Here is a 25,698-nt window from a genome sequence, read left to right on the forward strand (position 1 = left end):
CAATAGAAGCAGAGGAAATCATAGAACATTCAGGTATTCAACTGATTAATCATTTAGTAGTTAGTAGTAAGGGACAAGGCTAGGATTTAAATTCAGGCTCTGACTCTAATTCAGCGGTCTTTCCATATAAACTGCTATGATGCATGGAAGTACTCACATAATTCTCTGTTATGAATACATTGCAGCCTAATTATGTCCATTATCTACCTCTCCATGGGCCTGCAGAGAAGCCAAAGCTTTAGTTCTTTGGGAACTATAGCAAGACATGCTTCACACTCATACAGCATCAGTAAAAGCATACTGATGTTTAAAAAAATGCAAATTTTGTGGGGGAGAAGGTTTGAGATTCTTAAAAAGCACTGTAATATTTCCCAAAGGCATTTAAACCTACTGTTGCTCCACTTGATAACAGGTCCTGGTCATTGCCAATCTACAATCTGTCTAAAACGTGCGTACTCAACATTCAATTGGGTATGGAAATCTGTCTTACCCTGTTACAGTACAATGGGGGGGGGGAGGAAGGGGACGAGAGAGCAGGGGGATGATAGAGAGGAAGGCAGATTGGGAAAGGGGGTAATCAGAAACAAATACTTCTGAGGAAGGACAGGGTCAAAAGAAAGAATAGAATAAATGGGTGGGGCAGGATAGGATTAAGGGAAATAGAGTTAGCTTTTCACAACATGTCTACTATGGAAGTGTTTTGCATAACTGCATATGCATAACCTATATTGAGTCGCTTGCCTTTTCAATGAGGGCGGGTGGGTGGGGAGCAAGGAAGGGAGAAAATCTGGAACCCAAAGTTTTAAAAACACATGTTTTAAAAAAAATGTTTTCACATGCAACTGGGAAATAAGAAATACAGGAAATGGGGTACAGAAGTCTATCCTGCTCTACAGGAAAATAGAAGGGGAAGGGGATAAGAGAAGGGGGGGGAGAGATAGAAGAGAGGGAAGATTAGGGGAAGGGGTATTCAGAATGCATGCCATCTTGGGGTGGGGGGAGGGGCGAGATGGGGTGAAAATTTGGAACTCAAAATCTTGTGGAAGTATATGTTGAAAACTAAAAATAGATAAATTTATATTTAAAAATAAACAATAAGAAAAATAATAATAATACAAAAATAAATAAATTTTTTAAATGTGTGTACTCATGAAACAGTTTTCTGGTTTGTGCATCCAAGCATTCAACTTCATGTTATGGTCTGGACAACAGGTGTTTTTCATCCCTTTGTTTTCCTACCTGTGGCTCCAAGAAGCTGCAGCATGCACAGCAGCCTCATCCCAGTAAACCACATTGGCAGACGAGCTAAATAAACCAGGTTGAGGTAACTGACAGGCACCAAACCTGTCAGTGAGATAGAGGAATGTGTACCCCAAGAAAGTGAAGACTTCCCCCAGGAGAATGGCTAGATGAGAACAATTTGTTCCTGTGGCCGTGAAGGGAGCTGAAGCAGCTGTAGTCGCGCTTGATCAGACATGTGAGATGCCAAGGTCATACACTGCATCCCAGACTATCGCCAGTCATCCTGACTTTTGTCTTGCCACTGCACTTCAATGACGCTAGAGGAGAGAGTGAGGCTGATGACTTTGTGCAGCTCTACTTCACTTAAATCACTCCATGCTATCACTAGTCCTCTTCAAAAGGAAGGACGAACAACACCGATAGTTATGGCAAACTCTTCAGAGTGGAAAGAGTACTGGATCTAAAGGAGCCAGAATGAATGTGTATGAATTCTTACGCTATCATTTCCTATTCATGTGATCTCTGGGCTTCAGTTTTCTCTCTTTCTAATGAGAGGCTCTAATGAAGAGACATTAAGGTCCCTTCCAGTGCTAAATCTATGGTCTATGGTTTTATGATCTCATTTAGGAGACTCTGTGATGTTCTAGGCCTTGATAAAATCAGCAAAACGGCATCTGCAGGCAGAGATATCTAGAGAACCTCGTCACCTATAGGGAATCCAGTTTTCATCTGAATCCTACACTGGGTATTCTCCATGACAGTAACAAGTCCATTTGGCAAGCAAGTATTTTTCTCTTTTTATAGGTCACTTACTATTAATCACTGGAGGATCTCTGAACAAAGTTATTTCTGGTATTTCATCTTTCAGAGAATCTTGTGTGATTCCAACCTTATTTATGGGAGGCGCTTTTGAGAAGAGAGTCTTTAGGTGGATTTTGTTCTACCAAATCAAAGTATTTTGACTGGGTCTTCTTATCTTGCCCTGGTTGGAAGCACAGCAGCCACTCCCAGGCCCAATCCCACTGCATATAAACTTTCACTTGCTCTATTTTGAACCTGAGCCTGAGCCAGACTTCCTATATTGCTGCCAGATAGTTCAGGATCAGCGTTAGCCCTACTGCAGTTCAGAATTCTTAAGCTCAAATGATACACCAGCAGCAGCACCCCAAGAACAAGGATTACAGGCGTGGATCACCATGACTTGCGTGAAATGGTTTTTCATACTCAACAAACATAGTAGGATCTTGTATTTTTTGCATGTTTCAATCAGCTGTAGTAAAGAGGCAGTCTGCTATAGAAAATCATTTATTCAAGCCTGACTGTTTCCTTATCATATAGGCATCAAGGATGGTCCCAATATGCACAGGTTATTCTCATAAAGATTCTACAGGATTGGAAAATAGCACATTAAACACTTGGTTCACCAGTTCAAATTTAACCAAGGTTACTTGACAGCTAGCTATCCATTTCCATATGTGAAAGGGGTTTGTAGTTGCAATTTGCATCTTAAATAGTAGTTTTCCACTAAAACAGAGAAAATTTAACCAATGTAAATTAACTGCCATGACAGAGAGACAGAAAGTGGGTAACGACTATATCAGCGAGCAAACCATCAAATACTTGCCAAGCACAGAGACATGGTAGGCAAGGTCAACTTTGGTTCACATGATAAACTTGTTTGTAATATCTTACAGAGGATCAAAGATGGTGAACAATATTGCTCATAAATGGAAGTTATCTCAATTGCGGCTAAAACCTTCCATATGGGTTGCCTCTTCCATTTGAAAGTGAGCCCCTCCTCAGGATGAAAAAGGTTTTCCACCTCCAGAGAGAGAACTGATGAACTCTGAGTGCATAGTGAAGCATAAGTATAATTTTCCATTTTCTTTATTTTTCTTGCTTTTCCTTTTTTTGGCAACATGGCTAATATGGAACTATGGCTTACACAATTTCACATATATAATTGGTATTATATTGTTTGCTTTCTCAATGGGGAGGGGAAAGGAAGGAATGAATTTAGAACATTTAAAAAGTTCAAAATTTTTTTGAAAATTAATGTTAAAAATAAATAAATAATAGTTTTGTCTGTGTGGGGCTGGGTGGTGGCGGTAAAGGTAAAAAGAACGTGAGCTCCTTGAGAGCAGGGACAGTTTTATTTTTCTATTGCATTCCCAACACTTAGCACAGTACTTTGGATATAGTAAGTACTTGATAAACGCTTCACTGATTCATTCATTTCTTTAAAACACATCATAGCTCCCCATTGTCTAATTTAAGAATTAAATAGACATTAAATACTTCAAACTGATAGAACAATTGAGAAAACTGTACTGAAAGTTTTCTCCTTATGTTGTCTGACAGTGGAACTTGGGATTTCCACAACTATTCTCCTTCTCTACCTTATTTCTGAATTGATCACCTCTTCCCACATCAAACCACATTTACTCTTCACCTCTCGGTGATATCACTTCTCCAATTCGTACCTTTTCTTTGCTCTGACCTTTACATTTGTACCTATATCAATGGTTCTGTGTTAAACCTCAAAGACGCATCAGCTTTATAGGCAGTGCCCAGATCAATACAACATACATTTAGGCACTAACGATAAATGCTTCTTCATAATAATAATGTCATTTTATCACATTTTACAAAGATCATAGAAATCATGGTAAATGCAAATGTGTCTGGTCAGGACCAAATACTAAATTCATTAAATATTTAAATACCTTTGACAATTTATTTCGTATTGGCAAGTGAATATGCACTTCTGACAAAAACAAATTACACAATAGTGTTTTCATTCATGTGTTCCAAGAAGCTGCTATTCAGTTTCCTTTTCTTTTAACTATCTACTGGTGGACTACAAATTAAATCTCTCCAGTATTATATTCCTTCCTTACAATAGTAACGGCCTCAGCTTGTTTCTTAATGACAATGCAGATTACACAAACTAATGCTTGTTGAAGATTCAATTTTAAGTCATAGAACAAAAGATTACAGAAGTATAAATGAACCAGATGGGCCCTCAAAGGCCCCCTGATAATACAGATGAGGAAGCTAAGGCAGTAGGTAATTAAGTGACTTGCCCAAGGTCACACAGGTAGTTAATTGTCAAAGACAGGATAAAATAATTAGGCTGTATCAGAAAATAGGTAATTTACCTTCCTAATGATACATATAGATTTAATACATCCTAAGGTGAAGCCAAGGCCTCTGGTTTTGTTTTTCCAAGAAAAAAAAATTTTCAGTAACAATGATTAGTGAGGGTGGGCCAATGAAATTTTCTGTAGGCCTAATGATTTTTAAAAAATTATTTGTAAGGGGGCCGCTAGGTGGATAGAGCACTGGCCCTGGATTCAGAAGGACCTGAGTTCAAATCCAGCCTCAGACACATAACACTTACTAGCTGTGTGACCCTGGGCAAGTCACTTAACCCCACTGCCTAGCCAAAAAAAAAAAAAAAGATTAATAAAAATTATTTGTAAGGACATACTATGTTTTCAAGAGTAAACAAGAATACTGGAACACATTACCTACTTATGGATATGTTTATGAATTGTTTACAAATTTGAATATTGTTTATGAATAAACAAGAGACAGACAGCACTGTGAGGTGTAAAATGGATGATTTCAATTACATTAAATTAAAAAGGGTTGTACAGTGACAATTAAAAGATTAATCATTCCATGCTACTTTAATATAAATGTAAGAAAATGGCTACATATTTACTGATATTTTAATTGTGAAGTGTTGTTTCCTTTATAAAAGATAGTAATAAAGCCACAGACTATAAAATATTCTAAGAATAAGCAATAAAGGAATAGACCAAAAATACAACAAGATTACTTTATCTATTGTAAAAAGGCTTCTCTATAAGAAAAGAATAGAAAAGGCATGGTGGGAAGAGTCAAAAGATCAATGTTACTTTTGTGTAAACTCTCACATGGTAATAACTACAATGAAAACTTGAAGACGATCCTCCTATAATCCCATTAGATAATCTACAAAAAAAATACACATATTTGCAAGCCCTATAGCACTATATAAATATTTGCTATGTTCATAATTATGAGCTATGTGTACAAAGTTTAAGTACTCAGCTATCTTGAAGTTAATGCTAGCCAACGGTACTTTTAAAGATATTTTCTGGCTCAGCCACGACAATCCTAAGAGTTCATAATTAAGCCACTCTGCTTGTAGTACAAAGCATTCACATGCATTTAGAGGAATTTTTAAAAAATGTAATCATACATACTGATCATCTTTTTAATCATGTGTATATAGTTATCCTAATTACAAAGAACTGCTGGTCTGTATCAAGAAAAGGGCTCATTTTAGAATAGAATATTTTATGTTATCTATAAGGCTCTTCTTATTTATTGCAGTAAGCAAGATAAAGTTAGAGGCACTAGAGAATGCTTCTGCTAACAACATTTATGATTCAAATTTTATGCCATAAATTTCACATGATAAATATGACTGAGCAATCAGGTAAAGAGGTTGTTTACTTTTGGAAATGGAATGGTATTAAGTCAGCAGAACCTTTAAATATCATTACTTTAAAGCATTTCTCCTCCACACACAAAATACTTTTATATTTGCTGCCTCTCTCAATGTGAAGACAAAACTGTTACTTTTAAAGATCATATTCTGTGGCTGAAAGAGCTTTCAAAAAGTCATGATCTGAAGTTAATAATTAAGTAATTTTAATTAATTTTATCCCCCAAAATGGTAAAACTGTAGGGAGAAGGCTATCTCTTTCTGTTAATAGTCCAGCTGTTATCATGAAGACCTTTGGAGGCAAGCAACCATCTCTTCTTAATCCCAAGCCCCACTACCACCACTCTGGGGGAGTATTTTAATGCTGGACTGGGTACAATCCATATGATGAAAATAGTTGAGATCCAATGTCCAAAACTGGGGAAGGGATAATAATTCTTCAGGCGTTAAATTCTCACCAAAGATGTATAAAGGATACTGAGTTGGTGAGGCAGGAGAAGGATCTGGGAAAGAGTTCAATTATATAAATGGAATTGAAAATAGTTATCTCTATCACTGAACAGCATGGGGACCTGGGTCTCACCAGGCTATACAGAGAACAGCTTGAGTAATGACTTGATCTTACTTTGTTTTAACTATAACCCCAAGCTTTGACAATAATCTAGGTGGACCATGCCTTTTTTAGCCCTTCAAAAACCTTTTCTTGTGCATGCATTCTTTTTTCTGAAATACTTTAACCTTTTCAAATTACACGTTTCATCTCTGAAAGCAAAAAGCAGTGAAGGCTTCACACTTTTCTTTGATCTGTGAATGGGGTGAAGGTTGGAGAGAAAAAATGCTATTTATGATTTTTTCAGACCTTTGCTGAAAGAGATTATAAACATAAGGGATGGGGTGGTCATTTTCTTAAAGACTCATTTTAACAAATGAAGCAAGACTTAAATGTGTTACAAGATCTCTACTATTTAAAAACTTAAATTTTAAACCATATTTTGTGCATAACAAACAGTTATACTGAGTAACCTTTCTACCCACATCACCATCACCATTAACAGACTAAAATGCTTTCAACAGTTTCACTGATATCACATGGCTGCAAGTCCCCCACCTAATGTGCTACCCTTGTTAGAACAGCATGGGATACTTAAATGTTCCAACAAGTCTTCTGGGGAAACATCTTCTATTTACGAATGTGTGACTTGTAGTAGTTCCGTTGGCCATGCATTAGGTGCAAAAGGACTTCCAAATCAAATACCAAGTATGTGAATGAAGGCTTTGATTCCTGGGCTTTGAAAATTTCCTACTGATAACAAGAGCAGCTTCTCTGGGTAGGAAACTATGTCAAATAATGTCATATCGACTGAATAACTCCTAGAAATCTCATTGCTCTGGAAAGGTGAAGAGGAATTGGGAGCCTAATGCACAGTCAACAATAAATCCCTAGGAACATTTCATTTTCATAAATTCACAGGGTTGGACCATATGACTGCCACCAATAAGTTAAGAAACTATTCTAATCTTAAAGATTCTTGAGAACCTTCTATAACCACTTTAAATGATCCATCTAAATGTATACTATGAGAAAATTAAGGTTTTTTTCCTTCCTGATATTTAGCTTAAATGTCGTTTATCACCTTGTTTGATCCTCCACAGTAATAAAGACCACTATCTTCTGTGTTATCTCCTTTACAGTGAGAAAACTCTCTAGGCAAAAATTCCAATCTGTAAAAGACATAATTTAGTAAGTGACTATTTGCATTGCAAAATAATGAACCTCAGGGATCTTTCTTTTAACTAGTAAACATCCCTAGTGATTTTCAAGTATGATTCAATTTATGAAGTTTAATTGACGTATAACTTTTCAGGCAAACATCTATTCCATAAAATGAAGTAGACCTCTACTAAAAACCTATCGTCATTCCTCATCCTTCTCTGCCTCTGGCTAAATAATCCCAGTCTTTTAACCTTTCAGCATGGCTCCTATTTCTTGTGAATAATTGAGAAGAATATTCAGAGGGAAATTATAAAGTTCTCTACGTCACTTTAGTTGTGGAGGTCAGACTTAGACACTAACTACCCAGGTACATGAATGAGGGAGATATCATGATTTTTACATAGGAGGCATGACCAAATTTCAACATAGGAATTCAGGTGGCTCCTCTGCAGACAAACATGTAACTCCTTAAAGTAAGAGGCAGTCTAGCAAGGCCCAGTATCCCAGTGAGCAAAGCAAAGCAGAGTACAGGATAAGGGTATCAGAGGAACAAAGTTCAGGTAAGGATCACAAGGTGAGATAAACAGGAATGGGGCCAGGGATGTAGCAGATACATATTGCTAAAGACAAGATACAACATAAACCCCAGCCTGCTAAATATTTCCCCAGGTTTCAAATCCAACATTGAGGTATCATGCTAACGCTCCTCATATTGTGGACTTAATGAGCATCTCTCCCAAAGGTTGTGTCTAGGTTTAGCTGTGCTTTCTAGCAATATTTCCTGAAGTCACAATCAGAACAAGAACCAAGTCCTCTGATGCTGTGTTTAGTGATGTCACTACTCCCAATTGCCTCCCCGGATATCTGTAATGCTTCCACCCTCTGATATTCCAAAGTACGGGTCAACGAGAGTTAGCCAGGGCACGTTCCAATTTCTGGCTAACGTCATACTGCATGGCACCTTTCAGAAGTTTGACGAACTACTGTTCATCCATACCTGAACTACATATATGAGTCCCATACACACAGCCTCTGAATTTTTCCATGTCAGTCCACTTGAAAGATGAAAGCTCCAACCAAAAGCTTACTGGTGACTGACAACTGATGATCTGGAATGAGTAGGTTCAATAATGGCTCTCATAGTCAGTCAGCTCTCACATTCTTGTAGCCAGAATCTCTCCAGATTCAGGACTACCCCTGAACCATGTAGGCTGGCATCAACATGTAATGCCAAAATTTTACTTGGATTCACAGATGCCAACACTAGCACATGTATAAGAAAGCTAATCAAGGCCTCACAGACAGGTCACTTTCTCATGCAAATGCCTCCAAAAGATACCAAGGGATGAAGTCGAGGCTATTCCTTCTTTCTGTTCTACTACTTCTGAATTTCCTTTTTTGGCCTTTGATTTTTAATTCCTCCCAAGTGACATATCCACAGCTGAGACTGTTGGGGGGCTTTGTAATGATAGCATCTTTTTTCAACAAATCTCTAATCATAATCACCTAATCCCTGAAATATCTTCCTTTGATAATTTTTATATATGAGTGCTTCTGTCTCCTATGTGTCAGTATTCACACAACACACACACACACACACACACACAAACACACACACACACAAACACACATGTCACTCCTCTAAAATAACTGTGATCAAAACATTTGACAAATACTCACCAAAACTAACTCTAGTTAAACAACTTCAGCTGTAAGACAATAGTTTCCGACTGATTGTACATCTTCCATAGCATCTCCTCAGATTCTTTGTGACTTTCCGAAAGCAATGAGATCATTCAGATAAACCAGTATCTCCAATTAGTTCATTACCACCCACCACTACCAGGAATCATTGCAAAATGTGAGGTACATGGAAATCCCTAGAGGCATGTGCTCAATTTAATAAAAAATATGTCCTGGTCAAATCACATCTAGCGTGCGAGTCAGCACTATTTAGTTCTGGCACCATATTTTAGGAAACTCAGATGGGCTAGAAAATTTCCACAGGAAGACAAACAGGGTGTTGAAGAACAATAAGTCCATGTCCTATGAACATCAAATAAAGGAACAAGAGATGTTTAGTCTGGAAGAAGAAAGATTCATTGTTACAAAGGAGGATTATATTTGGGGGAAGGTGAGATAGAGAGTTATTAGGAAGTTACAGTATTTTTAAAGTGCATCAATAAAACATTAGTTTAACAAAAGTACTGGAAGAAAAAGAGGGAATGAACAGTGGGAGAGCATTATAACTATTTTCAGGTATCTAGATTGATCAGTCTTGAATATTTTTTTTCTCTTTTTCCTCTTTCTTTTTTTCTTTAAAAAAAATTGTTTGTTATAATGAGTAGCTCTTTGGGAGGAACAGGGGAAGGAAGAGAAAATTTAGGCAATGATTCAAGAAAATAATTTGGAATTATGCCCAAAAAGTTACTAAACTGTACAAATCTTTTACCCTAATGATACCATTACTAGGCCTATATATCATAAAAGAAAGAAGCCAGATTTGAACTCATGAAGAGGAGTCTTCCTGACTCCAGGACTAGCACTCTATCCATTGTAAAGGAATACTATTGTCTTATGAGAAATGACAAAAAGAAAGGTTTCAGAAAAAACCTGGGAAGATATGTGTGAATTAATGCAGAGTGAAGTGAACAGAATCAGGAGAACAATTTATACTAAAACAACAATAACATAAAAATTAATAATTTTGAATTACTCTAATCAAAACAATGATCAATCACGATTCCAGAGGACCCATGATAAGACACGCTACCTACCTCCTGACAAACATTTTTGAACATGGCCGACATGGAAATGTATTTTGCTTGACTGTGCATTATTTGTCACAAGGCTTTTGTTTTTCTTTTTTCCTGGGGGAGACAGCATTAAAAATTTAATTTTCAAAAGAATACCTACAAGAAAGAATACACAGAGACAGTTTAAATCGGTCAAAGGTCCTCCAGAAGAACATGACAAATCAAAAAACATAAAACATCAAAAGGTAATAAATAATATAAGAAAACAACCCCCAAAAAATCTGCAAATGGCGGGAAGACAGACCTTCAATTATAAAGGAAAGAAAATTCAAATAACATGAGATTATTCCACATTCACCAGTAAATGCAGAAGGAAATGGAATAATATATCTAAAGAGCAATGATGGTCAAGCTAAAATCCAAAATGACAAACCCTATAAACTTGAATCTAATCAGAGAGGTGGGAGGAATGGCCTGGGGTGTGGTAGCAGACCACCTTCTCTAAGAAAGTGTTATGCTTCCATGAATAACATTCTGTCCCAAGCTGCTAAGGCCAGAGGGGTGGGGGAGATATGGATGACATGGCATAGCCAATGGGATGGAGAATAATCATAGGCAGACCAGAGCATAGGACTGGACCATGTGCTTTAAGACACAGGGTAATTTCTGCAACGAGTATTACTTCTAACCACGTTACTTTCCTCATGAATTGATACTTTTAAGAAACAAGAGAAGAACAACAGAAAAGAGAGACAAGGGAGCAAAATTTACATGGGGAATAACCTAGGAACTGATTAAAAGAGAGTCTTCAAATGAAGTACTTCAGAAGTTTTAACCCCTTGAGGAACAAAAAGAGGTTAAAAAAGGAATAGATAAGAATATAAAACATGAGTAAAGAAATAAACTTTCAGAAAAGACTAGGGAAGGAAATTAATGAAGAGAACAAAGCCAATAAAACCTTCTTATAAAAAGGCATAGAAAAAAAAAAGAGAAAACTAACGAACATAAAAAGTTGGAAAGGGTGGATTTAAATTAACAATAGTAATGAGAGGAAAAAGAAGGAATAGAGGAGGAAATAGATAATTAAACAAGTGAAAAGAATAATAATTTAAATAAAACCACAAAACTGAGGAGAAAGATGACAAATGAGAATAGAAAGTGAGGGAGAAAAGAGAGCCTATGAAACTTGAGCAGAATCAGAGTAACGTAAGCAAAATTAATTACAGGGATAAAGTATTAAGAGAAGAGAAAAAAATTTAAATATTAAAAACTAGAAAAATAGAGGAAAACACAAACTTCACTCATAACTTTAAGCGTGAATGGGCTAAATAATCCAATAAAATGAAAGAGTGACAGAATCACCAAGAAAACAAAACTCCACAATTTATTGGTTATGAGAAACATAACTAAAAAAACAGACACACATTAAATCAAAATGAGAGGCTGGCACAAAATTTACTATGCATAAGGATAATCAGAAAAGAAGTAGAAGTTGAATTCATGTTAGAAGACAAATAAATAACTCATAATAACAATAGAAATAAACAAATTATATTATTCTTAAAGGAACTATCAACAACGAACCAATATCAGTATTAAATGTATATGCACCATGTAGCAAAGCATCTACATTCACTGGAAAAAATAACTGAATTATAAAAAGACTCACAAAGTAACACCATAAGAATAGGAGATTTATAATGTTCCTGCCTTCGAGCTAGACAAATCTAACAGAAAGTTCTTTTTAAAAGGGAAAATATACAACTGAAAAACTGTTGAATTTAGAGCTAAAAGATTTATGGTATCTTTTTTGAATGGGACCACTAAAGGAGGCAAAGAGAGAGAGAGAGAGAGAGAGAGAGAGAGAGAGAGAGAGAGAGAGAGAGAAAGTGATGTAGCTTAGTATCATATGACATTTTTACAAAACTAGAGCATTATCAGGGCACAGAAAAACAGCAATTAAATGTAAAAAAGCAGAAATACTAAACACATCTTTTATGGACCATAATGTAATAAAAATAATCATCAACACAGGAAGCATAATCAAAAGAGGCAGATCTAAATTCAGACTTAATAATGAAATCCTAAACAATGAATATGTCAAAGAACAAATCACAGAAGCAATTAATAACTATTTGAAAGACAAATGATGAGACGTCATGCCAAAATGTCTAGAATGCAGCTAAATCAGTCCTCAGAGGGAAAAGTATATCCCTAAAAACATACATTATCAACATTTAAAGCTAGGATAGTCCTAGTCCAAATCTTTCATTTTATAGATCAGAGAAATGAAACCCAGCAAGGTTAAGCAACTGGTCTGTGGTCACACAGTGGCAGAAATAGGCTTCAAATTCAGACCCTCTAACTTCAAATCTAGCACCTTTTCCACTGCACCAAAGCAGACACATAAGAATATCCTCTGCTGATAACAAACAAATCAGTTAACCAAGGCCAACTTGGTTTACAGTTTATCCAAGGAAAATACTGCTTTCACCTTCATAGAAGAGACCTTAATTATGTGATTTATCAGCATCTGTCTCTTTCCTACTTATTCCTATTTTTCTATGCAGCTTGCTTGAGGAAAGCCATGAAACAAGTTCAAATGCTTAATCATTCTGCTCCAAAGAATTTAAACATGCAGGAAAAAAAAAAAAGCACATTCCAAAGAAAAAAAATACAAATTTTTTTTTGGTCATCCAAAAGTAGGAGTAGTGTTATTGTATCTCACATAAATAAGCAGTGAGAAATTTGGCCAATCACCAGTTAGTCCAAAAGCACAGAAAACAGACTTACTAACATTTAAGCTTTTAAAATGTTTTATTTGTAAGGGCAAGAGCCTTTCAGGAGTCTATTTGCATATGAAAGAGTCAGAAGCTAGCTGATTACCAGAGGCAATGGATTTGCTCCTGGGTGTGGATAACCTTTGTCAGAGTTAAAGCGAGTAGGGAGTAGTAGGGAGGGCAGCGAGGGTGGGATAACCAGGAGCCAACCCTGAGGATGTAGGAAGAGTAAGAACTTGGAACCTGATGAGAATCCTGATGCTCAAAAGATGGCAAGCCCTTGAGCTAAGATACTGAGGGAACAGATGTGGAGACTTCCCATTCATCCTCTGGCAAGGGCTCTGTTGCTGTCCAAAAGAGACTAGCAGGGTATTAGTAGAGGATTTCAGTTTAGTCAGCTGGAAGCTTCAGAAACCATAACCAACCAGCTGAACGATACACTCTGCAAAAAGCAGGCTCAGTGAGCACAGCAAAAAACACAACAACAAAAACACACACACCCCTACCCAAGATGCCTTACTCACTTAGAAGCAGTGCAGAGAAATCACAAGAGGACATCTCTGGCCTTGCAGCATTGTACTGGAAAGCTGCCCATCCACACTGCCTCCTGGATCTCTCTGCACTTGGTTACTATCCCCATGGACAGCAGGCAGGTGTGCAGGAGAGTGTAGCTTAAGTTTATGGGTAGAAATGTCCTTTTGTAAATTTACTGACTGAACTCTTCCAGTAAGTGTCTTTGTTTTGAGCTAATTGTGTCTGGCTAACAACTAAAAGGTAAATGTTGATGGAAGCTCGAAGGAAACTATCCCCTAGGAGATATGAATTGATGGGGGAGGAGGAAAGGATAGTACAAAGAGGTGCTACATACTTTAAAAAAACCATACAACTGGGCCATAATGGGAGTGCTTTTCACTCTCATAGCTCAAAGCCCCCACCAAGGACCCTGATAATAAGTGTGTGTGTGTGTTTGTATATATATTATAAATATTTTTTTAATTTTTACTTTTACTTAACCTATGATTTTATTGATACAGGAAATTCCCAGTAAGGAAACTCCTTCTACCAACGCAGATCAACATCTCTTTTGCTACTTAGAGTCTTGGGGAGTTAAAGTCTTAGAGCACTGGGCCTGGAGTCAGGAAGACTTGAGTTCAAATCCTGTCTCAGACACTTACTTGTTGTGTGACCTAGTTTATGTCATTTAACCTTTGTTTGCCTCAATTTCCTCTTCCCTAAAATGGGGATAATAATACCATCTATTTCTCAGGGCTGTTGTGAGGATTGAATGAGATATTAATTGTAAAATGTTTAACTCAGTACCTAGCACATAGCTATGTTGGTCATCATCATCATTCTCACAGTTGCCTGGGGCGCCTAGAAATTTGAAAATAAGTAAGTTGCCCAAGACTACACAGCCAGTATACTTCAGAGGAGGGTCTAAAACTTAGGTCATCCACTACACCACAAGGTCTCTCACATTTATCCACAGCACAACAAATACTTCTCTTTCTCTCCTTGGGGCAATGTTTCCAACTTTGGGTAAGGGATGTGTGTGAACAGGAAGGAGTGAATAAAGGGAGAAGAAAGAAATCACACTTCTAAAAGTTTTATTATTACTACTGATGTGTAACCATAAAAAGTAAGCTTTTTACATGTAATGAAATGTATCTGCATGTAATGTATTTGGATCAGAATTTGTCCATTCCTTTAATAAATTATTTGAGATGCTTTGATTTTTTAAAATTTTTATTATATTTTGTTTTATATCCCTTCATTTTTAAATATATCCCTGTTCCCTCCCTTACATAGAAGGCCATCCCTTGTAACAAAGAATTAAAACAAAAGAGGACAAAAAAGTATTTCAGCAAGACTAATCTGTACATAACCAAATCTGACAATCTATATGATGCTCCACACCCAAAATACCCCACCTGTTAAAAAAAAAGTGGGGGGCAGCTAGTTGATACAGTGGATAAATTCTCCAGCCTTGGAATCAGGAGGACCTGAGTTCAAATCTGACCTCAGACACTTGACATTGATTAGCTGTGTGACCCTGGGCAAGTCACTTAACCCCAATTGCCTCACCAAAAAATAAAATAAAAATAAAAATAAATTTTTAAAAAGTGGAAGTCAGACATGTCAATTTTCAAAAGCCAATCCAAGCTTTGTTATCCTAGATTACTCTGGTCCACTTGTTCCCATGAATCCTATACAACAGGTCCGCCCAACATACAGAGGACTTCCTATAGATTTCCTTACAAATATACATCATTCCTGACTTCTTTTTCTGGTCCCACATTTCTTTAGTATCTTTTACACTACTTTCCCTGAAGAATATTCATTGGTAATATATTCCAACCTGCTCACACCCACCCATGAATCTCTTTCTTCATTGCCCTTTGAGTGACTTCAATTTTTCAGAAACTGCAGTGTTGCATTTTTTACAGCTATATGGCATCACCAGAATAATATCAATCTTTAAAGAACAGACCTTTGTTTCAGGAGAAAGTTTGGAGTCATTAAAAGTACTGCATAGTTTCCCAAATGCAAACCAGACAGGTCTCCTCTTCCTATCAAGTTCTGGACCATATTCATTGTCCTCATATAGTTGACTAGCCAAGATATAAATACTAATGGAATTGTTCTATGTTCTGTCTGTCCAAACTGCATATCATAGTCTGGACAATACAATGATGACTATGATAAAATTTAGTAGATATAAATGTAAAGTGCATCATTTTCATCAAAGAATCAATGGTACAAGTCCAGGAGGGAACAAGTATGAGCAGACAATAATTCTTACAAAATCTAAGAATCTTCATTTACTACAAACTCAGTTTAAGACCACAATGTGTGATATAGCAGACATAAAAGTTAATGTGGTCTTATTGCATGGACAAGTCTTATAAAGATGCAACATGTTAAGAATAAGAGAGAAGAATATTCTGCCCTGATCAAATAAAATCCGGAGTATTGCATTCCATTCCGGTCATCACATTTTAGGGAAGACTGACAAAGTGGAGAATATCTGGTGGCAGGTAACCAAGATATTAAGCAAGACCAGAAAACATGGGGCAGCTGGGTAGTTCAGTGGATAGAGCACCAGATCTGAAGTCAGGAAGACTCATTTTCCTGAGTTCAAATCTAGCCTCAGATACTTACTAGCTATGTGACCCTGGGTGAGTCACTTAATCCTGTTTGCCTCAGTTTCCTTGTCTGTAAAATGAGCTGGAGAAGAAAATAACAAAGCACTCCAGTATCTTTGCCAAGAAAACCCCAAATGGGGTCACAAAGAGTCACACAAGACTAAACAACCAACAACAACGATAGAAAATATGACATAAAAGAATTTCATAAAGGAATTAGGTAATGGGTGAAGAAGGCAGGATTATACATTAATTGCTCTTCAAGTATTTGAATAGTTGTGCAAGGGGGATTAGGCTTGGTCTATTTGACCCCAGAGAGTAGAACTAGACAGAACAGGTGAGATTTTCAGAGAGGCAGATATAGATTTAATATCAGGAGAAACTGAACAATTAATATCATTCAAATACAGAATACTGTTTTGGGCAGTAAGGGTTCCCCTCCTTCAGATTTTCAAGCAGAGGCTAGATCAATTAATTCATCAAGAAGCTTTTATTAAGTGCTTATTTACCATGTGCCAAGTACTACAGGAAGCACTGGATGGGGATACAAAGAAAAGCTGAGGAGGAGGAGAAGGAGGAGGAGAGGAGGAGGATATTGATGATGATGATATCAGCCCTGAAGGAACTTACATTATAAGGGAGAGAATATGTGATCACTTCTCAAGGATGTTGCAGACTTGATTCTTATTCAAGTCCAGTTTCAATCAATTAATCATTCAACAAGTATTTATTAAGGATCTAGTATGCGCTAGCCTTTGCTAAGGGCTAGGGATAAGGCTGGATGAAATGGTCTCAAAGACCCCTTCAAACTCTGAGATTCTACAATTGTGACAGATTCTATAACCTTAAAGCAAGCTAAACAGAAATAAATACCTCATAAAAAGTGACATTACAAAAAAAAAAAAGAAAAAAGGTGGGGTGAAGGAAGTCTCAGTGACTGAAAGTGTAAAAATCGAGGTCATGGAAAGAAAATACACAACAGGGAGAAAGCAAATGACACAAACACAGAGGAACGTCTTTTATTTTAAATTTACTATTTAATAATTTGAAAAGACATTTATACTTCAACATAGCTGTACCCAATTATGCACACCACATTAGTGATTAAATCGTGTGAAATTATATGTTTCCTCTGAAAAATTATGGCTATATTGGTGGGAAGAAGGAGCACAAAGGACTGAATACCACTCCAAATTAAATACTCATTTCAAAGATGTCTGACAACTAAGCATTTGATTTAAAAAACCCATTACTAATTAGTTTATTTCACATTTCTTTTAAACCATTTTAGAATATATTACATACTCAGGCCAAGCAGGAAAGGCTTCAAACATGAAGCCACTGAGGTATTGTCCTCTAAGAACCAGACTAGTTAAATCCAGAAGCGTTCATCACCTGGTAGACTGCCATGTGATAAAACTTTTCACCCACAGAAATTTGAAGACTCGCTACTAAAGGATAGAGGGGTTGTGGCCTGCAATGGGGAGGGAATACCTACACCAAAGGAATCACAAAGATTTGAAGTACTGAAGTTAAACATTTACTCACTGAGGAAATCTAATTGAGGCTGATCTGTGGCTTCAAATATCAGTTGTGCATGTTACAATCATCGTGATTCCAAATGGCTTAAAAATTTTTGTCTAAGTGGAAAGGAAATTGTGTGGCCTGTACCAGCCTCTGAAAGGGCCAACCTTTATAAAGAGGCAAGATACCTTTCTTGGTTAATTGTTTCAAGGATCTGAGCTCTACATGGTGTTTGAAAGTGAGTTTAACCTTACTAGAGCCCTTTTCCCTAAAATAATTAAAGAAAGTATGTCTATGATAAGCATAATTAACCTTGTGGTACATTACAGTCTCTGCCTCCTGTTCTCTAGTCCCTTGGATATGCCTTATGCCAATCACGAGAGAAAGAAAGGATTCAAGAGATTTTAGAGAAAAATCTTCATTTCAATAAGAAGAAAATTCTCATGTACACCACAATATTTATAGCAGCACTCTTTGTGAGGGCAAAGAATTGGAAACAAAATAGATGCCCATTGATTGGGGAATGGCTAAAGAAATTGTGATACTTCATGAACATAATGGAATATTTACTGTGCTATAAAAAATGATGTGTGTGATAAATACAGAGAAGCACAGGAAGATCTATATGAACTGATGAACAGTAAAGTAAGCAGAGCAAAGAAAACAACATACAAAATAACTACAATAAATATAAATGGAAAGAACAACTACATACCCAAAAAATCAAAAGTGAATGTAAAAGAAAACATCAAGCAGGACTTGAATGAAATTATATGAGAGGACACTCCTAACTCACTATTTTATGGAAGTGAGAAGACCACAAGTGTTATGCATTACACATGTTTTCAAACTTTATTTAATGTATTAATCAGTTGTGCTGATTTTTTTCAATTTTTTTCTAAAAATATTTTTTAAAATACTTTTTGTTATATAGGATGGCTCTCTTGGAAGAAGGAAGAGGGATAACTTGGGATAATTATACTAATGTAAGAAACAAAAGATATCAACAAACAAAATTTTTTTAAAATTATATTAGGGAGCTGTGATTAGTTAGAGGTATTCTCAGATTGGCATATTCAAAGAATCTCTAGAATGAATCCCTTTAAATGACAGATATGTCCTATATTTTAAACTCTAATGAACAATAGCATGGCTTAACCCATTGTGCTAGCTATCATTTTCTATGTTTTTAAAAAACTGAATGCTAATATTTAAATGCTTAACATTTAAGTATGGAATAATATCATGGTTCTTCACATTTTTTCTAAATTACATTTTGTGCAAATATATAGTCTATATCAATTGCACGACACCTTGGGGAGGGAGGTGGGGAGAGAGGAAGAGAAAAATTTAAAACTCACAAGCTTATGGAAGTGATTGCTGATAAATCCAAATAAATTAATTTAAAAAATAAAAAAATTACATTTTGGTACAGTCTAATTACATTACAATTTCCAAATTACATATAAAGAAGATAAAGAATTTTTTTAAAAATCATTTAAGTTCAATAATCCATTGGTCATCCATCCCCCACTTGACAACTAGTTTCTTGAAGTCTCTGATGACTGGGGTTCTGGACCTTTTTGCCATTTTTCCAGGTTCAGTGTAGCTGTTTTCAGTACAGCTAAGTCCCCATTAGTGTGAATAATGAATTCCCCAAGGTGGCTGCATTATTCGAATTAGTACCACATATCTCCATTGGGCTGAAACCAGTTACTACTGTATTTTGCATAATTATAACTTCAAATAGGACAAATTCTAATACATGCAATCACTTCAGGGAATTAATTGTTCATACGGTATAAACCTTGGCTCAAGCACCACCTAGTACACTGTATTACCTGACCATGCAAGACACACATAAATCACAGAGTACATAACTAAGAAATTAAACACACACACACCATCAAAAACAAATAACAAAATCATTCTCTGTCCAATACATAAATGAGTTTGACCTCCCATGTTTGGAGGGACCAGACAGAAAACTGGTCAAGGGAATAAGGAAACTGGGCTCATCACATAAGCAATGAAAGTGAGAAAGCTGTAAATCAGGCACCCATCGCCTTTCAACAAGTCTCTCAACAAGGCTGGAAATCTGCGATGCCTTTCAGCTTGGGCTAATAAGCATCAGGATTGTGCCGGGACAATCAGGTTCAGAGGACACAAGAGTAGCCATGATCCATGCGTTCCCCTCTGTCCCCTACTGTAATCACAGCCTGCACTTTGCCTCTCCGATGCCTATCTGCCCCCAAGGCTCTTCTTTCTCCTCTTTTCCCTTATTCATGCTGCCTGACCCCCGTTTTCATCCCGGCACCAACCTCCCAGGATTATGACACGCTAGACTTTCTCCAAGGAAAAGCAGCACCCTTGTCCCATAACTGTAGGTCTGAAACTGCACTGGAAGTCTTCCATTAAGGGCAGCCTGCTCCTATTATACTGGGAAAATGGCTGGCTGAATATTGATGAGTAGGAAGTATATTTAGGTCTCATATATAGTAAACTATATAAAATATAAGAAATAGTAGTCTCTTGAGAATACTGAAAATTTATCCCAGAGATTCATGTATACAACTGTTAGAAAATTGGCTCATTCTCAACCACAGTTAGCACACAGGCTTTATATAAGAAAAGATGTATCTCCCATAGCACCTAGCACAATGTTGGGCATGTGGCAAGAATTTAATACTTGTGGGCTAAATATGGCCAAACCCACTTCATTTAAATCTTGTTAAAAGAAATGTAATCATCCTTTTAATTGAAATGCTTAATATTAGCCAAATCATAAACTAGTGTGTATTTTCCCAAAGAAACCAAAGTGAAAATACAAACACACACACACACACACATATACACACATACACACAGCACAAAAGATGTCTTTAAGTCACTCCAGTAGATAACCACATCACCAACCACCTCTTGCCTCTCACAACAGCCCATGTGTCTCATGGGCCTTTTTCCAGGTAAGGGTAGTTATCAACACCCACAGTGCACAGCAGGTCAGTTAACAATACCTTGTATTTAGAGCAGTTTTCCTCAAGGAATCAAAGCACTTTGTGTCACTGATATGTTACGTTCCCAGGCCACAAATCGGTATTAACCCAAACCGATCTGGTAATAAAGAATTTATTTAAAGACTATCACGTTTTTAAACTGTGCTTTTATAAATATCACAGCACATACCATGCTACATGCTATAAACAACCACACAGCCATCATGGTAACATTGTACATTTAGAAATTACAAGAAAACAATGACCCAGAAACAGCTGATCAGGGCATCTGTGGCCTTCTTTGGCCGGAGCTTACCCATATGGTTACAAACAACTAACGGTGAACCACAGCATTGTATTATAAATCATTACTTAAATAAGAAGCTTTTACGGACAGTTTTGTGTCTTTTGGTGCTCAGTTAACAATAAATTAAATTATAAAATTGCCTGCTGAAAACATGATGGGCCATAATGATCAGAATATCATATTGTTTGTATAGCTGATATCATAAAAATCATGAAGAGAGTAGTTTTACTCCGTAATGGGAAGTCTTATGTATTATGATAGCTGTGGAAGGACTAAACTCCTATGAAACAATGCCAACTACAACTGGTATTTCACATACCTGAGACCACACAATGCTGTGGGTTACCATTGCCCATCTTAATCAAGAGCCAGGATACTCATTTCTACTTGTGTATTTTATCAGGGATAATATAAATATAAAAGTAATTTTTCTTCCCTCTTTGGGCATGCACTTATACTGTTTTTGAGCCCTACGTACACGAACAAATTTATACAGATTGTTTTTCATTTCATGGCCACAAGCTACATTTCATGCTTCAATAGATGTATAAATAAAACATTAAAACACAGACTTTAAAAAGGCAGTTGTATAGCTCACTGTATACTGAATGTTGATTTCTAATGTTTACCGTCACGGTTTTTCCTCCAGTATGGAGGGAGAAAGAATTGATCAGCTCCCCAAAAAACTAGATTAGATCTTATATATCATCTAGAGGTCGAGGTACAAACATGAGATCTCATTGTGCCAAGTTAATATCATATCTCTATTTCAAAGGTATAAACCAACAGCCCCGACTATACTGTTTTAAGGCAACAGATCTCATCATCAGAATTAATGGGGCTTTGAACTGTCTGAAAACTTTAATAACGGGTCTAGACAATATGCACTTGGATTTTATGTAACATTAAGAAAGGTTTCAAGAGGGAAATGTTCTTGGATCCCTTGAGAAATAAACCACTAATACTTTTACATACAAAATATGACTCTATTCTGTATCTGCAAACTGCTTCACTAAGATTTTAGCCTCAATATTCAAACATTTTCATTGCCTTTCAAGCTTAAATGAGAAAATACTTATTTTTCACTCTACATTACCTTCCTAAAAATGTACCTCCATAATTTTAATCAACATAGTATTTCAGAACTGCCATCACTGAAAGGAATCTATCAGAACACCTGTGGGTATGCATATTGCTGTGCTAGATTCAATTCAGGTTGGTTTTTCTTAAGCTTAACTACAATTCTGAACTAAGTTTTAACTTGGCTTGTGACTTAATTTCTTTATTCTCCAATACTCTCTTCTGAAGAAGTGAAGTTCCTTAAATTGATGAACAAGATTAGTCATCACATAGGTTCATAAACCCAGTTACCAGTAAGCTAACAGTATTAAAATCCCAGAGGAAAGTAAAGGAATATCAGATTATTGCTTCATACCTGAAATTGTCTACAGCTGCAATACCTATAATTCTGATAAATTTAACTGTCATTCAGAATTATTATGACACAGGCTTCTTTTCACCAAGTATCATTGTGGAAAAAATACAACTTCTTGTATTTCTATTTAATTTTGCTTTCAGCAGCTCTACTCTGACTTTCAAATTGTTTTTCCTACACTACAGTTACGTGCCTGATTTTGCTAGTCACATATCCTTTCCCACAGCTCCTCTTAATCAAATGAAATTTATATTAATTTACCTATCATGTCCTTGTCACTGGAAAGATTATCTATTGTTCCTGAAACAAGACACTATTTTTCTTTCTCATACATTGCATGATGCATATTATTAGCTCTAAATGGCTGTTAATAAAAATTTTGAATTTTAAAACCAATTCCAATTGCAATATTCCTGTTAATAAAGCAAAAAGGAAGGTCATCACATTATACTTTAGTTTCAATTTTTCAAAAATTAATAATATCCAGTATTGAACAATGAAAAAGGAGGTGCACCTGGCATAATCACCTATTCAGTTCCATTTTGCACTCTTTTCCTTCACAACTATTTAAGTGTACACAGCACACAGCTCTCTGCCTCAAAAAGATGGTTTGAATTGGTTCTTTAAAAAAAATTCATTAAGACATTATTTAGTTGCATAGAGAAAAGGTACTTTATTTATGCAATACTGATGATGATCACAATAACAACTACCAAGTTTTACAACTGTCTTACCATACTTGCTTTTATATCACCTCTTTCCGGTAATGAAAAGTGATACAGACAATTTGCTCGCTGCTTAGAAAAATCCTAGCTATCTCTGTAGTCTCCATATGGACCAAGTCTTGTAGCTGACAGTTCTATTTAATTGAAGTCCTTCTAAAACGGAGAGAACTGAACTCAAAATTCATACGGATTTCATAAGCAATATCAAGTTAAGTAAGACTGAGAATTACAGTTGGTTGTTGATCCAATGCAATTTTAGAAATATTTGTTTCCCATATTTCCTTCATGGTATTTTTAGCTCCCTGGACCTCAGTTGCTCAATTGCAAAAGGAAGAAGCATTGGATTAGATGGTCTCTAAGGCCTTTTCCAGCTTCACATCCTGTAATCCTTCCTTATTCCTTCTTCTTTCTCTTCCTTTTCCCCTCATCTACTAAGAAAGTGCAAAAGTAAATCCATCCATGCTAGTTCTTTAACAACAAGGCTGAATGTCAGAATGAAATATACAATATTCACCATCTCACAGCAAAGAAAAACAAAATGAGCCTAGCGTTGACTGATTAGGGAGGTGGTGCAACTACGTCCAATTTGCCTTACCACAATATCGTCTGAGTTGATGCCAGAATAGTGAACAACCTGTCAGACTGGAGAAGCAACCGCATGAGCCCGGAAGCAACTGGAGATGCCCAGTCTGAGACGGAATTAATCCCATTCAATGGATGGAACCTAAATCCTACAGCCCCTTTCTCACAAACCTGAGGGATGCACGCAAACTTTCCGTGCTCCTTTTATAGCACACACGGAGGTGCACTTAATAGCTTTGACTTTCACCAAAATGCCAGGTTCTTTTGCATAGTAAAACTAGCTCACTGGCTGTTTCTGTCTTTCTCTCCGTGTCTCTCCCGTCTTTTCTCTCTCTCCTTCCTCCCATGTGCTCTTTCTCTCCCTCTTTTCTCTCTTTCTCTCTCTCCTCCTTCCTCCTCCCTTCGCCCCCCCAGTGTGTTTCTGTCTCTGTCTTTTTGTCTCTTGCTGTCTCCCCTGTCTCTGCTTCTCTCTTCCACGCACACCCGCTTTCTCTTACACTCTTCCTTCCTTTCTTCCTTTCTTTCGGGGAATACCACGCGATATATGGAAGAAAGCAGAGCATCTCTCGCAGCCACCCGAACTTAGCCCCTCATCCTGCGAAAGGAGTGTGTATGTATGTGTGTGTGCGTCGTGCGTGTGTAAGTTGGGTGTGTGATCTGGACGTCTGGATCCGAGGGGCAGGCTGGTGAGGGAGCTTGTTTGTTGGTTGGTTGCTAGAGCCAAGGAAGGAGGAGAAGAAAGAAGAGGAGGAAAAAGAAGCAGCCGGCGCCCCAGTGTTTCCAGCCAGGGATGCTCCTTTTGGGGGTACACTTTGGTGCAGTCATAAAGCCCGAGAAGCCGTCAGCAGCGGCGATGCACCCATACACACACATATCCCCACTCGCGCTCGCGCGCGCTCTCTCTCTCTCTCTCTCTCTCTCTCTCTCTCTCTCTCTCTCTCTCTCTCTCTCTCTCTCTCTCCCTCTCTCCCGTGGCCCCACAGGCCCCCCCCGCCCCTTTGCCCCCATGCTCAGCCCGGGTGAGGGGTGCGCGTCGCCTTACCTCGCTTGGGCGGCCGTGGTCGCGGCCGTGGCCGTGGCCGTAGTCGTGGGGACTCCGCGGCTGCAGCGCGAAAAGCCCGGTGCCTGCTCCAGCCGCGGCAGTCGGGGGCTGGGGGGTGGAGGTGGAGGCAGGAGGCGGAGCCCTGGGGAGGAGGAGAAGCAGGCGGCTTTGTTACTCCAGCGAGCAGCCGCCGATCCAGCGGTCACCATGACAACCGGCGGCTGGCTGAAGCTGCCGCGGGGACTTCGAGGGCCCGGGACGCAGCGGCCGGCGGTGCGCCCGTCACCAGAGCCAGCCTAGCTCTCCGTCCGTGCCCCCGACACCGCTCCCCAACCCCCAGCACGCTTCCGTTCTCCCGCCGGCGTGCACTTGTGTCCTCGGGGGACTGGATCCCACGGCCGCCTGACACTTCTTCCGCCTCCTTTGGAATGGACTCAAAGTCAGGGTCGTGGAGACCCCCTCCCCCCGGGACCCAGGAGTCACTTCTCCCACTCCAAAATTGAGGACTGGGAATTCAATCGAATGCACTTATTAAAAGCCTGCAGTGTGCAAAAAGACATCACGCCAGGCGCCGTGTTAGAAGTGTCTTTCCCCCAGAGCGCTGGACTTTCTCTGTATCCCTGGAAATCCATCTCTTGCTACCCCGAAACTGGATTCTAGAGCCCCACCACCAACCGCCCTTTCCTAAAGATCTCTGGGGCCAGTGGGCCCCGCCCTCCACCCCAGCTGCAACAAATGGCAATCCACTAGATTTCTGCGGGGACCCGAGAGTCCTTGGGGGATGAGGGAGAAATGCTGGGAAGCTGGCTTAGCGCTCCTATTTCCACGGCCACAAGTCAGGATGCTGCCAAGGAGCACCTCCTCCCCTCTTTGCCTCCACTTTGTCGGGGGCTGATGGTTCCTCCTTGGCTATGTTCTGATTCTCATCCGAGTCTTATCTTTACCCTG

At 38.0% G+C, this 25,698-nt stretch overlaps 1 protein-coding gene across 3 annotated transcripts in view; it reads right to left on the reverse strand.

Moving 5' to 3' along the window:
- Positions 1-25,289, reverse strand: part of RNF182 (ring finger protein 182) — an 80,120-nt gene extending 54,831 nt beyond the window's left edge. The window contains exons 1-2 of one of the 3 annotated variants that reach the window (XM_078153585.1): positions 24,751-25,289; positions 10,235-10,369 (exon numbers count right to left, since the gene is read on the reverse strand). The gene's annotated coding sequence lies outside the window, so the exon portion shown is untranslated. Of the gene's footprint in view, positions 1-9,137; positions 9,327-10,234; positions 10,370-24,750 lie in introns of those variants that run through there. The other 2 variants (XM_020986783.2, XM_020986784.2) reach the window with 2 other exon arrangements.
- Positions 25,290-25,698: the final 409 nt, after the last annotated feature.

This window comes from Phascolarctos cinereus, unplaced genomic scaffold (genome assembly GCF_003287225.1).
Source record: "Phascolarctos cinereus isolate Bilbo 61053 unplaced genomic scaffold, phaCin_HiC Scaffold_4;HRSCAF=312, whole genome shotgun sequence".
In the NCBI taxonomy this organism is placed as follows: domain Eukaryota; kingdom Metazoa; phylum Chordata; class Mammalia; order Diprotodontia; family Phascolarctidae; genus Phascolarctos; species Phascolarctos cinereus.